The 16,530-nt window shown below is 47.4% G+C and overlaps 1 long non-coding RNA gene across 1 annotated transcript; it reads right to left on the reverse strand.

Annotated features, from left to right (window-relative positions):
- Positions 1-14,676: 14,676 nt before the first annotated feature.
- On the reverse strand, positions 14,677-15,914 carry LOC123161742 (uncharacterized). The gene is made up of 2 exons (XR_006480855.1): positions 15,284-15,914; positions 14,677-15,114 (listed from the first exon to the last, which is right to left on the reverse strand). It is a non-coding gene; the product is annotated as an uncharacterized lncRNA (long non-coding RNA).
- Between the last annotated feature and the right edge of the window lie 616 nt (positions 15,915-16,530).

A 16,530-nucleotide genomic window follows, 5' to 3' on the forward strand; every position in this document is an offset into this window, starting at 1 on the left:
ACAGGCTGGGCCTCCTTGCCGGAGCCACCAGCTTTAGCTTCCTTGGCGCCACCTCCGTTGCCGGTCTGCTCGACAGCTAGCACTTCCTTGCCCTTTTTCCTTCTGTTGTTCCGCCGCCGGCCTTTCCTTGCCGGGGCGGCATCCTCACTGTCGGATCCTCCTGCTCCTGTACTCTCTCCGGGGAGCCTCCTCCCCTCTTCAGCGCATGCACACTTGTCGGCCAGGGCGTAAAGCTCGCTGACGTCTCTGATCTTACACATCGCCATCTCCTCCCTCATCCTTCGGTTTCGCACGTTCTGATGGAACGCGCTGATGATCGCGGCGGGGTGGACGCCTGGGATGTTGTGCTGTACACGGCTGAATCTCTGAATGTACTTGCGTAGTGGCTCTCCTTCCTTCTGGGCGAGCAAATGAAGATCGCTCTCTTGGCCATGTGGCTTGTGGCCGCCTGTAAAGGCGCCGACAAACTGATGGCATAAATCTGCCCAAGAGGAGATGGAATTGTCCGGCAAGTGCATGAGCCAGGACCTGACGTTGGGCTTGAGTACCAGTGGGAAGTAGTTGGCAAGGATCTTGTCATCCCGTCCCCCGGCAGCCTGCACCGCAATGGTGTAGATGCTGAGAAACTCCGACGGATGCGTCTTGCCGTCGTACTTCTCTGGTACGTCTGGTTTGAAATTCTTTGTGCTGGGCCACTGGACTTGCCGCAGCTCACGGGTGAACGCAGGACAACCTACCGCGTACGGCAGATCACCTGGTTCCCCTGGCGCATGCATGTCAACAGAGGGCCCAGCGCGCTTGTCGGATTGACGTCGCGCTTCCCTTCGGCGCTCGATGCGGGTTCGAGCGTCTTCTTGTTGTCGTTCATGGAGAACTTGGCGCTGGTCGCGACGAGCTCGTGGGTCCGACGACGCGGTGGAGCCGCTGTCGGGGTGGACTCGGCGAGTCGGCGATTTTGGCCTTCGTAGTGGAGAGTGCATGGAAGTCGCACCTCCCCCGGTCTTGTTGCCATCGGCTCGAGTCCGGCTGTCCTGCCGCGGCAGCGAGGTGCTTGGTTGCCGCTCAGTGTCGCCGTTGGCGAAATCGATGAGGCTCTGGATAGTGGCCCTCCATTCGTCGGTCTTGTCTGCCGTCGGAGGATAGTCCAAGAGCAGTTGAGCTCGCGCCAAGGCTTCTGCTGGAGTGGTGGGCGGCAGAGGTGAACGGTGCAAGGAGTGGGGCGTGCTCGGACTCCTAACCACGTTAGAAGGAGCAGTGCCCCGTCCAGGCGACCGTACTTCGCTCGAGCCAGCATGTTGACGTGCATGTTGGTCTTGAGCGCCACGAGAACCACCAGCTTGATCTTGGCCCAGCGGACGTATGGCGCTGCGAACGCCATGACGCTGCTGGTCCCGCGCCTCCTGAGAGGGGGGCGGTGCGCGCATGGACGCCGAGGTCTGTGCCGCCTTGTCCTTGGACTTGGCCGCACTGAGGGCTCCCTCGTCGACGCCCACTCTTCCGCCGGCGTCCACTCCATCACCCGTTTGCTCCGGAGGCGGTGAAAGCGACGCAGACGGAACGGCTGCCTCCGAATCCTTCTTCTTCGGTGGCATGTCGATGAAGACGACGAAGATTTAGCTCGCGTGCACGCCGGATCGAGTTTGCACAACCTCGACGCCCCCTACCTGGCGCGCCAAAGATGTCGGGGAAGCTGATCCACGAACACCTATGGGGATCGGCGGACCGAGCCCCTTTCGGTTCGGAGGGGGGCGGAGGCTGCACAAAGAGCGGATCGAGGCAGTACACGCGAGCAGTTTTACCCAGCTTCGGGCCGCACGGATGCGTAAAACCCTACTGCTGCTTGTTTGTGTGTATTGAATTCTTGCTCAGGAGCGATGAACGCTATCAGACTGAGCGTGGGAGTGTTTCTGGTGTTTCGAATGAGCCGAACCCCTTCTACGTTGCGCTTGGGCCTCCTTTTATACTTTCAAGGGGTCACCGACAGGTGGCAACGTAGACTAGAAGGGTAAAAATGGAAAAGGATGCGGTAGGTGCAGCTACCGCTACTGTGGACACAGTGCACCCTACCTAACTCTGACGGCAGGGGACAAGGGCATTGAATGCCTGTCTGAGTTGCCTAAACAGTGCAAAAAGTGACCGTTAGGAGCGCCACCGTTTGCCACGATGGCCTTCTCTTCATCTCCGCTTGCCACCGCGCATCCCTAGCTGCGCGGCCTCCTACCACGTGTGCTTGGGAGAGTCCTAGAGCGACACGTTAGTAGGTGTGCTGGAGCGCGGGCACGAAGTGGGGGTTTCCCGCGGCAAGCTCCTTGCCGCGGTCGTCGTCTTGTCGTGTTTGGGAACTTGTTGCTCACCGGGCCTTGCCGGGACGCAGGGCGCGTCGCGGCAAGCTTTCTTGGTATGCCTTGAGTACCCTTCCCGGCAAGCTCCTCTTGCCGGGGTCTTGTCTCTTCCCGGCAAGATCCTCTTGCCGGGGCCTGGGTTGGCCTTCCCGGCAAGCTCCTCTTGGCGGGGCCTTGGTTGGCCTTCCCGGCAAGCTCCTCTTGCCGGGGCCTTGGTTTGAGTACTTTGTTCTTGAATGGTCTTCAAGGGAATGACGGAGGGTCTTGGCGGTCACCCGGCAAGCCTTGCCGCGGGGCGCTGCAACTGCCCGTGCACGAGTTCGGGATACTAGGGTACCCCTACTCTAGTACACCGACACAGTACCAAGTTTCGGGCAAGCCGTTGCAAATCGGGCTAAATCGCGTATAAACGTGTATTGACGTTGTATCCGGGCCCATCAGGCAGGTGCCAACTGGCATGTTTTTTTTACAGAAAACCCCCTTGCTTATACGTAATCATGTAAATGTCTTTTATTTTGCGGAAAAAGGTTCATGTGACAGACTTTTTTTCTGTTAGCAATTTCAACGACTGAATTGGACTCCATTGCAAGTTTTCGTCGAATTCGACAAATAAATAAAATAAACACTAGTCCTATTAACATTTGTATGTGCAAATGCTCCAGTATGTTCGTGCACGCTCAGAATCTGAATCCCAGCTGCGTTTCTTTTCAGTGAGTTCCCGCTATTTCTGTCAAACCTGTTAGGATTTAATTAATTCTCTTAATTAAGGATAATCCTCCCTGTGTTATCTTGTGCGGTTGTTTCGGCAACCGTCGCGATCCACTCTTCCTGCGAACGGACACACCTCTTTGTTCGCGTCTGTTCTCTTTTTCTATATTGTGATTGTCAATGGAACTAGATAGTACCATATTTGGGGCGGTGTTGGCAAATTGGTACCAGTTTTCAAAAATTTTACATGTCAGTACCAAGTTTCGGGCAAGCCGTTGCAAATCGGGCTAAATCGCGTATAAACGTGTATTAACGCTGTATCCGACTGTCAGGCCCATCAGGCAGGTGCCAACTGGCATGTTTTTTTACAGAAAACCCCCTTGCTTATACGTAATCATGTAAATGCCTTTTATTTTGTGGAAAAAGGTTCATGTGACAGACTTTTTTTCTGTTAGCAATTTCAACGACCGAATCGGACTCCATTGCAAGTTTTCGTCGAATTCGACAAATAAATAAAATAAACAAAATTTTCCGCTCGGGCAGAATTCGAACCCACGCTGGAGTACCGCGCTGGCCACCACGCCGCAACGACGCTAGTGTTAGAATCCAGGCAAGACTTCATTTTATACTTTTCTCCGGCACGCTGGGCAGGCGGTTGAACCCAGCGATACTACGCGCACTAACTTACTGTTTTTCTATAATCATGCTATTGTATTTTGCGATTACTTATTAGTATTATTAATTTTTTTGAGACTAGAACACACGCACAGTCAACATTTTATGTGTCTTCACTCAGGACTACTAGCATGCACAATTATTGTGTATCCTCGTTATATTATTCAAATACAAAACTATTAAAAAATATGCTTGACACAAAGTTTTTTTTTGAGTTACTCGTATATTGATTGTATTTAAAATATGTCCAACGTATATTATCAAATGGACGTATTTATTGAAATGCAAGAATGATTTTACAAAATAATTTTTAATACATGCTGAACATATTTTGGAATAAACAATGTTGAAAAATTCATCATGTAGTAAGAAAATCTTCACCATAAATTACAAAAAGTTCACTGGAATTATGTAAAATGTTAATCATATATTAAAAAACAAATTCAACATATATTACAAAAATGTTCAACGTAGATTAACAAAAGTTCATTATATTACAAAAAGTTCACATTTTGTAAAGAAAAATTCATCTCCATTAAAAAAATGTTTACTTTACGCTAAAACATGCTCAGCGAATATTAAATAAATGTCCTTGTGTATTTTAAAACATGTTCAACATATACTGAAGCTTAACTTAAAAAATGTTCAGTAAGTATGTTAAAAATCCAGGATAATAGCCAACCTAGTGAATGAAAAAAGAAAGAAAAAACAAAAAAAAGCCGAAACCAGAAACAAAACTAAAGCATACTAAGAGAAATGGAATGAAAAGAAACCTGGGCACCCCTCAAAAAAAACCTGGGCAACGAACGAGCCCCAGCGCGTGCGCTGATAAGCGAAACGGAAAAACAAATTGCAGGCCACGCTGGCCCAACCGCCGGCCCAGGGTGCTTCAGTATAAAGAAGATCGAGCGTCTATGTTATATTACCGCGTCTGTGGTTTATTTGCTGTCCAATTCGACGGAAGTTTCAATCGAGTCCGTGGAAAACTTGCGAACGAAAAAAAAGTCCCTCATAGGACTTTTTCCCGCAAAAAAAGGATGTTCATGTGATTGACTATAAAGTAAGGTGGTTTTCTGCCAAATAATATGCCATGTAGGCACCTGACAAGCGGCCCCGGCTGGTCAGATACACCGTCAGTACGTATTTATACGCGATTTAGCCCGATTTGCCCTTCGCAAAAAAAAAAGATTTAGCCCTATTTGCAACGGCTTGCCTGAAACTTGGTATTGACACGTAAAAATTTCGAAAACTGGTATCAATTCGCCAACACCGCCCCAAATGTGGTACTATCGTGTAATTTAACTCCATATATTGTGATTGTCAATGAAACTAGATCACTGATGACGCGCGTTGCTGCGCCTGTCCATTTTTGCATTATGATAATATGAATTTACAAAAATATATGGAGATACGTACAAATACCCTTATAATCGACATTCAAAATAGTATTGCATTCATTCAAAGAATTCACAAAAGATAATGTGGATATCAAATCACATCACTTTAGTTCAACATAAAGACTAAAAATTCATGATTCATCGTTCTTCCGCAATTAAGCACCACATTACATCTAAATTTTTAGGTTAGTCGAATTGTCTTCTATATCTCAAACATTAAGCTATACTTTAATCCATTGAACACCTTACGCCCACCTCATAAGTCATCTACAAACCTAAAGTTCTGAAAAAAGGCAAAATTTTCACTTTATCAGTCAAACCACCTCATTAGTGAACTGTAGAACCAAATGAGTAAATAAAAATCACCATATTACACCATTAATCAGTGGGCATTTAGATGACATCATGGTCGATTAGCAATGAAATACAACATCTCGTGCGCCTATATTTAGATTGAAACAGGGTAAGAAATTCTTGCAGGTGTCAATTCAATAAAAAAAATAGAGTTTAACATATGGTATCAACTAAATCACCTTGATGATTTTTTTGGCAAAGTCCCTGAAATAAATACGCTTTTGACTTTGAGTAATGTGGTTTTAGTTTATTTTCTTCTTTAATGCAATAGCTATAGTTTGATATAAGAATCCATTTCTCAAAGTAATTATAGGAAATGGTTTCAAAATCGCTAAGCACAGAATCGAAAAGCCTCATCACCATGGTGTTGCCGAGAGAGAGAGAGAGAGAGAGGGAGGGAGAGAGGGCCACTCCGCCTAGGTTTAAACGGTCGGTGCAACCCTAGATTAAGGGTGGACGAGAGAAATGGTGATTGGGTGTTGCTGTCGGCGGTGCAAGAAGAGGATAGGAGAGGAGGCGTCGGAACAGAGAGAGGCGACGAGCGTCGAGCCACCGACCGATCCATTCCTCTTCCGTATGGAGCGAGCAGAACGACAAATCGTTGTGGACCATGCTCGTCATTGGGCTGCAAGAAACGGCCAGTTCATCATCGTGCTCGGTTTTTTCTTTCGGAGCAGCAGCCCCTTAGGACAACAGACCTGACGCCCAAAAACGTCCAGATCGTGAAAACGGATGGCCAAAAATGCAAATCGCCGTGAGGGCAAGGATTAGGTGCGGTTATACTGTCTTTAAAAAGAGACAGTTGATTCATGTTAAAGCTTAATTAACTTGTGTTAATTATGAGGGAATCTCCATGTTGAGTATATTGTGTACGTGTATATTTGTGTGTAGGACCCACCTCCTGTTTCCTCTGTATAGTTGAGGTTGTGGCCCACCTCTGTACTTATATATACATGCCTGATGCACCGATCAATACATCGCGATTGCATAGCCCACATCTTGTCCTTCTACATAGAATCTTATACCAACCGCAGGGGTTCGGCTCCTCTGCAGTCCAACTATTACTGCACGGGTGCTGTAGACATCTACATCAGCCATCAATTCCAATCTGACCGCTCTAATTTCCCCACTTAATTCTTTTAAAGAATGAAAACAAACACCCCAATTTGTCCGGTGAAATATCTCCTACGGCTGCTTGGCGCCAAACAGAACGCACATTGGCGCCAAACAGCGATCTCCATGCCTTCGTCCCGCCGGTCTTCCCCAGTCCTCCTTGATCATCCTTCTTGTAGCCAGAACGTGACCAAGGTATATGTTGATCTATGGGCGGCATAGAGATCCTCTTTTGCCCTATATCTGTCCTCCTCACGCTGATCTGCAAGTTTATGTGGCATAAAGATCTCCCTTTTGCCCTATCTCTCTATTGATTGTTCTTCTCCCACTGATCTGCAAGTGGTGTGGATGATCTCCCTTTTGAACTCACTTTTACCATCCTTCTCCTAGCAACAAAAAAGAAGCTGATCAATCTCAAGGTATGTGACATGTGATCTGATTCTATCCATGTTCTCAAGGCAACAAGAGAATTCCTAGACTGATTTTGCTATATGATCACAAATTACAAAAAAAAGACAAGGTTTAGTGGAGAATATGATTAACGGCAATGAAGATTCAAATAGGTACCATCAATTTTAATAAATTCAGTAGCTAAATTGCAGAGGAGCCGAATCCTCCAAACAACTAGTAGAAAATCAGTAGTGACAAGGGAGGAAGGAGATCCAAAATTTATTCCTGCACCTTTTGGATGATGTTAGAGTGAAAAAATATATTTGAACATAAGTGATCTCTATTGTTCTAAATAAGCTCAAGATGAAATACATGAATGTAGTCAGAACTGTACATGCAAGTTGTACCATAGGTGCTTTGCTAACAGAAGTGATCTCTATTGTTTTGAATAATCTCAAGATAAAATACATGAATGTAGTTAGATCTTTACATGCAAGTTGTACCATAGGTGCTTTGCTCATGAAATACTTGGGATTTCCAATACTTGACAGGAGATTAATGTAGATGATCTCCCTTTTGCCTTCCTTCTCCTAGCAAAAAAAAAGACGATCAATCTCGAGGTATGTAACATATGCTCTAACTGTATTCATGTTCTCAAGGCAGCAAGAGAATGCCTATAGACTGACTATCTCAGATTACAAAAAAGGAAACGAAAAGGTGTAATGGAGAATATGACCAACTCCAACAAAGATTCAAACAGGTACACTCAATTTTGTTAAATTCTCATACCATATCATCATATTTCTTGTAGTGTAACTAGACTAATAAATTAAGATATGCCTATTTTTTTACAGGAAAAATATGATTCCTAGTTGGATGCCTCAAATTGGTATGAAATTTAATTCCACAAAAGAGGCCTGGGGATTTTGGACTTGTTATGGAGGTCATATTGGTTTTGACGTAAGGGTAAATTATGAAAATAAGAGCAAACTTGATGGGGCAATCACTTCCGCGAGATATGTTTGTTCCAACGAGGGCTACAGAAGAATAGACAAAAGAGATCATAATACCAAGCGTCCTCGTGCAGAAACAAGGACTGGTTGTAAAGTTCGAATGGGAATCACCATCGACCGAGAAACAGGAAATTACGAAGTACACAAGCTAGTCACTGAACACAACCATGTCTTGCAATTGCCTGGAACATGCCACTTGATGCCATCACAACGGAAGATATCGACCTTGCAAGCTTTTGACATTGAAACTGCAGATGATTCAGGAATTGTACCAAAAGCAGCCCATGAGCTGGCAAGTCGGCAAGTTGGTGGGTCATTAAACCTTACCTACACACCTTGTGATCACAAGAACTATTTGCGAACCAAGTGTCAAAGGGAGTTGATGTATGGTGAAGCTGGAAGTATGCTCAAGTACTTTCGAGATAAAAAAATGAGAATCCTGCATTTGAATATGATGTACAACACGATTGCGATGAACAAATAGCAAATATCTTCTGGGCTGATGCAAAGATGATCATTGACTATGCTCACTTTGGTGATGTTGTTACGTTTGATACTACATTTGGGACAAATAAAGAGTACAGACCCTTTGGTGTATTTGTTGGCTTCAACCATTTTAGAGAAATGGTCATTTTTGGTGTTGCACTTCTATACGACGAGACATTTGAATCCTTCAAATGGTTGTTCAACACTTTCTTATCCATACATAACAAAAAACAGCCTAGAACTATCTTTACTGGCCAGGACGTAGCAATGGGTAATGCAATTCGGACGGTATTTACAGAAGCATGGCATGGATTGTGCACTTTTCACATAATGCAAAATGCCATCAAACATTTACCTCATAAGAAAAAAGACGAGGATGGCCCAAATGTACTTGCTGATTTCAGTGCTTGCATGTACAAGTACGAGGAAGAGGAAGACTTTGAAGAAGCTTTCACTGCCATAAGAATCAATGTGGATACACAGACTTGGTTGGATAGTATCTATAAAGTAAAAGAGAAATGGGCAAGATGTTACATGAGAAATGCTTACACTATAGGCATGAGAAGCACACAATTAAGTGAGAGCTTGAATAGTGACTTGAAAGACCATTTGAAGTCTGATCTTGACATTCTTCGTTTTTTCAAGCACGTAGAGAGGGTTGTGCAAGGAAAGAGAGATAAAGAGGTAAATGAGGAATATGAGTCGAGGAAAAAATTACCTAGAGTTAGAATAAGAACTCCTACAGTAATACAAGCAAGCAAAGTTTACACACCTAGCATATTTGAAGATTTCCAGAATGAATACGAAAGATCCATCTCAGCGTACATCAAGCCATCGGAGGAAGACAATGCATATACTGTTGCAATTGCCAATCTTGACCCGGAATGCTCTTATGAAGAAGAATGCAAAGTTATAGTTGATGAAGAGCAAAAAGTTCTATGTAGTTGTGGCCAATTTGAAAGAGTTGGTATATCGTGTAGTCATGCTTTGAAAGCTCTGGATGTCATGAATATTAAGTATCTTCCAAGCTGTTATGGCGCTGCTAGAAGGAGAGCGCGAGAGGGCCGGCATGGGGCCTTTTTGCCCACGGCCGGGCAAGAGGGAAGGGATTTTCTTCTTAATTCTTGCTTAATTAGATTGATACATCTCCTTTCTTTATATAGAGAGGTTTACTTGACTCCCAAGCAAGGCTTACTTGACCCCTAAGCAAGCGACCCTTATCTCTAATTAACCCTGAGACTAACGGGCTATACCGCCAGCCCAGGCCATTAGGCCCATTACGTACTCTAACACTACAACCCACCTAGACATGCAGCTTGTCCTCGAGCTGCAGCCTAACCAACTTATAACCATGACTCGACGCAACACAGATCTAACACCTAAAAACAAGCCTTTTACATCTCGGCTTGTTTTATTACTCTCAACCTGAAATGGATCGGGATGATTTATTTTGGACCTCTTAATAAAAAGTGGATACCATCCGCACATCGGACGTGCACGCGTACAACCACCTGGATCCTATGGACACCATCTGGACAAAAGGAGTGCATGTGTATGGACACCTGGAAGTGGTCGCAAGAGTGACCAGCAGAGGCGCCCTTGCGGCGCCCGGTGACGGAATGCAGTGGTGCTATGTGGTGCGTTGTTGTCGGTGACACCATGCCTTCTTCCTGCCGGACGGCTGTTGGTCTGCACCGCACAGAGAAGAGTGGGGGGCTTGTGATGGATAATGACGAGGAGGGGTGCGCTCCCCCAACCGCCAATGTTGCAGACTTGGAGGTCGCTGCCCGTGGGGAAAACAGCATGCCCAAGATCCCTGACGCAGTGGACGAGATCGAGGTCCTTTGCGTAGCGAAGCGCAACTGGGAGGAGCGGCAGCTGCAGACCACGCAACTCCCGCACACGCCGACGCGCTAGGAGGCCGCGTGCAGCAGCCTGCAGCCTCACCATCGCCGACACGTGGCGGGTAGTGATCCAAGCTGGAAGCGGTGACGGCGACGGCGGAAGCTTGATCTGCTGGATGGGGACGCCCTGGGGAAGCGGTGATGGCGACGGCGGGAACTTGATCTGGTGGATCGGGACTCCCGTCGGCGCGGTCGATGCGGGGTCGGAGCTGACCGGTGATGGCTGCTGCAGTTGCAGCGGCTGCTGCGGCGGAGCGCCGGGCGCGGCAGAGGTCGCCAGCAGCGGTGGCTGCCACTACAGCCAGGGCGGGGCGGTGGATGGCAGCTGCTGCAGCGGCCCGATGAGCGCGGCGGAGGCCACCTGGTGTGGCGGCTGCCACGACAGTCAGGACGGGGCGGTGGTGGCGGTGGATGGCAGTTGCAGCGGCTGCTGCAGCAGCCCGACGAGCGCGGCGGAGGCCGCCTGGTGCGGCGGCTGCCATGACAGCCAGGACGGGGCGATGGATGGCAGCTGCAGCGGCTGCTGCAGTAGCCCGGCGAGCGCGGCGGGGGCCTCTTGGTGCGGCGGCTGCCATGGCAGCCACGGCGGTGCGGTGGCGGTGATGGGCGGCGCAGCCGGGTGCGGCCCATAGGACCCGGCCAAGAACAGGTGGATCGCCTGGACCGCCTGTGTTAGGTCCCGCAGCGCCCCGGACACCTCCGGGGTGAGGACAACGGGGGCGGGCGCGACGGAGGATCCCGGCACGGGCAGGAGCGGGGCGACGGTCGTGACCGGCAGCGGAAGAGACGGGTTGGGCGGCGGTGAAGACATGATCGAACCGAAGCTAGCTGATACCAAATTGTTATGGCGCTGCTAGAAGGAGGGCGCGAGAGGGCCGGCCGGGGGCCTTTTTTCCCACGGCCGGGCAAGAGGGAAGGGATTTCCTTCTTAATTCTTGCTTAATTAGATTGATACATCTCCTTTCTTTATATAGAGAGGTTTACTTGACTCCCAAGCAAGGCTTACGTGACCCCTAAGCAAGCGACCCTTATCTCTAATTAACCCTAAGACTAACGGGCTATACCGCCAGCCCAGGCCATTAGGCCCATTACGTACTCTAACACAAGCCACTATATTTTGAAGCGATGGACTCGAGAAGCACGAAGCGGCACTATTCAAAACAGCCATGGCAACATTGTTTTGGAAGACCCTAGATCGGAAGATAGGCAGCAGCTGAAGTTTTTCATGCACGAGTTCCTTGGCATAGCTTCCCAAGCAGTTGCATCAGAAGAGTGCATCAAATTAGTAGATGATGCTTTGAAGAATCTAAAGAAGCAAGTTGAAGACAAAGCTCCTACTACTACATGCAGAACTGAAGCCATATCTCAGGAACCAGACATTTGTTTGCAAACAGCTTGCCTGAAGAAAAAGGAAATTCAGCAGAAGACTTCAAAAAGGAAGTAATCATGGCTTGATAATCAACATCCCAGTAAAAAGAAAAAAAGGGCAGCTAAAGTCATTCCCAAAAAACAATCTTCTTCTGTAAATCTCTTATCACTTATCGAAACAGCCTATAGATTTACTAATAACTAAACTAATGTTTGTTCTGATTTATATTTTGCATAGAGAGGAGAGAAGTACATTCCAGTTGCACAATGCGAAGCACCTACAGAGAAAATGACTGGAACAAATGCAGATGGTTTGCGGGACTATGGGTACTATGCTCGTTTACTAACGGTATTCCACTTATCTTGTCCAAAATTCCTAAAATCCATTTGTAAGCAATATGATTTTTGTGTAATCTGGTATGTCTCTCTTTAATTTACAGAGTGAAGCCGATGACATTTGGGACTTGAAAAAGAATCCATATTTTCCTCCGATATGATAATAGTTTGATAGGGAAATAAGATGAGAGTCATGCATTTGTGGGATTCGGCTCCTCTACGTCAACCACAACTACAGTCGTCACTATAGCCGTGAAATGCAGCTAGTAATTCCTTCTATGTGTTTAGTACTTAAGGCAAATACAGAGAGAGCAGCCTTTGCATCCTATTCTGGTATTTGTAATTCCTGTAGGCAAAGAGAAAGGAAGAGGAACGTTTGCTTCTGTTTATCTGTTTTAAAGTCAGGAAAAATAGAAGTAGAGTAGCACCTAGTTTTGCTGATGTGTGAATTGGCAAGGACTTAGCATTTGCATCACAGTATCCTGGTTTCCAAATGAGATGAACCTCAACTTAGCCTTTTTCAAATAGTTTTAAGATCATCAAAACCTGATTTACAGTAGTCTAGAAATTTGCTAGTCAGAACCATGCCAAAATCTCTATGGATAGTGAGACGACGACACAATAGTGCAGTCAAATCAAATGCAATTGCAGTAAGATATTTAGACCACAATACAGCAACATTCAAAAACACAAGCTACACACATATAATTTTGAAGATTTGCACGGACAAGATCAATGGACAAGGGACCAAACATATTGTCATGCTAAACACTACAAGGTAGGAGATAGCCACGTACTGATCGGTGCCTCTCCCGAGCTCGAGAAGCGCCTGCACGGCGGACTCCCACGCGCCGGAGAGGCGGAGGAATAGCTCCTTCCTGGGCGGTGGCGGCGCGGGGCCGGCAGATCCCCATCTGCGAGAGGCTGGAGGAAGCGGGCAGCTTCCATCGAGGTGAAGGGCGTCGGGCAGCGCGGCCTGAGGAAGGCAGAGTGCTCCCACATACCTGCCGTCGACGGCGTCGGCCGGCGAGCCCAGGGAACAGCGCCTTGCGGCAGATCCTGAGAAAGCCGGGGACGCAGCCGCGGCGCAGCAGGCGGGCATGGAGGGCCATCTGCCGGACCGTCGCTCGGTGAGGGAGTGCGCTTGGCCGGATATATGAACCCTCGCCGGCGGTGAGGTCTTCTGCTCGCTCCTGCCTCATCAGTCTAGTTAGTGCATGGTGTGCAATGTGAACGGAAGCAATTATCTGAATGCATAAAGGCTTTTTTTATTAACAGAATTAAGTAGGTAAAATGCAGGCGGTCAGATGAAAATTGACGACTGGTATGAAGGCCTACAACACCCGTGCAGTAATAGTTCGACTGCAGAGGAGCCGAACCCCAACCGCAGGCAGTTTACTTTGGCAACTGCCGCGTCGGTTCCAGACATCTCGCCCGAACGGATGCATTTCGATGCATCCCTTCTGCCTGTATAAATACCTACAATCATCTAATGAACACATCTTGTCCTTCTACATAGAATCTTGTACCAACCGCAGGCAGTTTACTTTGGTAACTGCCGCGTCGGTTCCAGACATCTCGCCCGAATGTATAAATACCTACAAGGACCGGTCTAGCGAGCGGCCGGCTGCTCACTATACTTTGCGAGCGGCCGGCCCAAAATTGCAAGTTTTGCTCCTCTAATAATTTATAAATAGCAATTATCTATTGTGTGTCTTTTTCTGTTAGTTAATGGATGTTTTTATTAGCATTAAATGCGTATAGCAAATGCGTACAGACTGGTCCGTGAAACACATTTATTTTCGTCTCTTAAATCTTTAAAAAGTCATATCTTTTAAACCACACGTTGGAATTCAGATCCGTTTTCACCTTTGGGTTCATGGCGACGAGATCTTCGAAACTAGATCCCATATGCGTATGTTTCGACGAATTTTTTTTGATGCCAACTTTGGTGCTATATGGTGCAACTATAGTACTGCATTATGCAACTAGACTACATTGCCGTGCCAACTGAGTATATGTGTGTGTAACTAGTCCTGCCAACTAAATAGTAATGCTTGTGCAACTAGTGTCCTGCCAACTAAACATCAATGTGTGTGCAACTAGACTATATTACAAGCCAACTAAGCATATGTGTGTGCAACTAGTCTTCCTGCCAACTAAACATCAATGTGTGCGCAACTAGACTACGTTACAAGCCAACTAAACATCAATGTGTGTGCAACTAGACTACATTACAAGCTATGATAATTCATATGCGACTATGTGGACCAGATTATGCAACTATGTGGCCATGTATGTGCCAACTAGGACTACTATGTGTGCAACGACAACTACTGAGGATGCAACTCCAAAAAACTGGGTTTGAAAAAAATTGCACCATGCAGTACTAAAGTTGCACAAAGCAGTACTGAAGTTGCACAATACAGCGCCAAAGTTGGCATCAAAAAAATTTCGTCGAAACATATCCATGCGGGATCTAGTTTCGAAGATCTCGTCGCGATGAATCCAACGGTGAAGACGGATCTGAATTCTGACGTGTGGTTTAAAAGATACGACTTTTTAAAAATTGAAGTGGCCAAAATAAATGTGCGTGAATCTGTTTCCAGGACTAGTCCGTACGCATTTAATGCTAACAAAAAACATTTACTAGCTGACAAAAAAAGACACACATGTAAGTAACCAGCCCGGCCGCCCGTTCCTACGAAAAAGTGGGCGTGCACTTTTAAGATTTCAGGTACCTACAATCATCTAATGAAAGAACACCTATTCACTTTTACATCTGTGCCAAGGCTTTCTCGACAATACGTTATCAGCATGCTCCCGACGGCTCCTGGCGGAGCGATTCCGTCAGCGCGACGGCTCCTGGCTGCAGCATCGCTCGCCTGCGAGTTTGACGGCTACAGCCATTGGTTCGGCGTGGTGGCACGGCGGTCCTCAGCCCGGCGAAAGCGCTTCCAATCGGCAGCCTCGCGCCGTGCACGGCCACGACGACAAATCTCTCGGTCTCAAACTGTCACTTCGATTCCTATAGGAATACATGGGATAAATGAGAGAATGAAGAACAGGGTTACAGGGGCATGCACCATGTATGTGCATCCATCGAAACTTAAAACTAGATCGCTGGACTGGTGGTGTCGCCCGTTGCCATCTTGCCATCAAGGACATGAACAACGACATCATCAGATTCGTCTGACCTCGGCCCCACGCTGGACTGGGACACCAGAACCACCGGTTTCGCCTCCCGCGACGGAAACGAGGCGGCTCGGCCTTCGCGCAAGGTAGCCAGCGGCCGCTTAACGCGCGACCGCGGCAATGCCCAGCGTGCATGCCCATGGCGCCACGCCTTCCAAGTGAGGTACGGGGCTCCTAGCGAGGAGCATGCAGCAGCCCTCGGCCCGACGGTGCTCCTCTGGGCGTGCCGTGGCCATCGGCCCTGGCGTTGGCTACACGCCCTCCCACTGCGCAAGTCGCAGACGGCAGCCTCGGCGCTCCTGAGGATGGCCTCCAACCGCGACGCGGCGTGGAAGACCGAGGCGATGTCGCGGCCCTCGGCTCGCAACCGCGCAGGCCGGCGATGGCCCTCCGGCCCCTCAGGCGCGTGATACGCCGCTCCTCTCACCGACGGAGCGCCACCACGGTGCACAAGCTCCTCCGGGCGACGCGTCCGCGTCCTCCAACGCGAGGCGCGACGCTCCCTCCATCCGGTCGGCCGCGTGGCATGGTCGCACGGCTAAGGCGGCGGCCTGACGAGGCCATGAAGACGACCGGAGCAGCCCTTGGGATTTCTCCCGATTGGCAACCGCTCAGAGGAAGAAGATAAGCCTTATCTCTTCGCCTCTTTGCACCAAGGTCTCTGCAGTTGCAGAAATTCGCAGAACAGGCCGAAAGAGTGGTCCAGGCAAATTTTGCACAATTCCTTTCTATTTTTTGGAGTTTGTGAATTTGGCCTTCTAAAAGTACTATTTACTAGTACTTGCCTGTCTTAGACCCTGTTAATTACCCTTTTTTCTGTTGAATTTTAAAATTTCAGAAATATAATATGTGTATGTTGATACTTGACATGTTCAATGTGTTTACCACATATCAAACTCTCTACAACATGTTTTCCGCGATTGAGATTCAATTTTCTCTCGCAAATTATAAATTCAGCTCGCTAAATTATCTTGCAACTTGATACAAGATCACCTCATTTTAATTTGAGGTTTATACAATTCAAGTTTTTCACTTGAACATCAAGTTTGCAACATCATTATTATCCACTACATTAGTAGTATTTTTCTGTTGAGTACCGAGATGTATTCCAGATCTTAAGTTGATGTAATACATTTCCAAGTATATCACGTGTTGAGATTAATTACGTCTATTTGCAATAGAAATTTTTAATCTCTTGCAAAGATAAATTCGGTACCTCTTTTGCAGTACCGTTTCTCTGTTGAGTACG

The sequence above is a fragment of the Triticum aestivum genome, chromosome 7B, assembly GCF_018294505.1.
Source record: "Triticum aestivum cultivar Chinese Spring chromosome 7B, IWGSC CS RefSeq v2.1, whole genome shotgun sequence".
NCBI lineage: Eukaryota > Viridiplantae > Streptophyta > Magnoliopsida > Poales > Poaceae > Triticum > Triticum aestivum.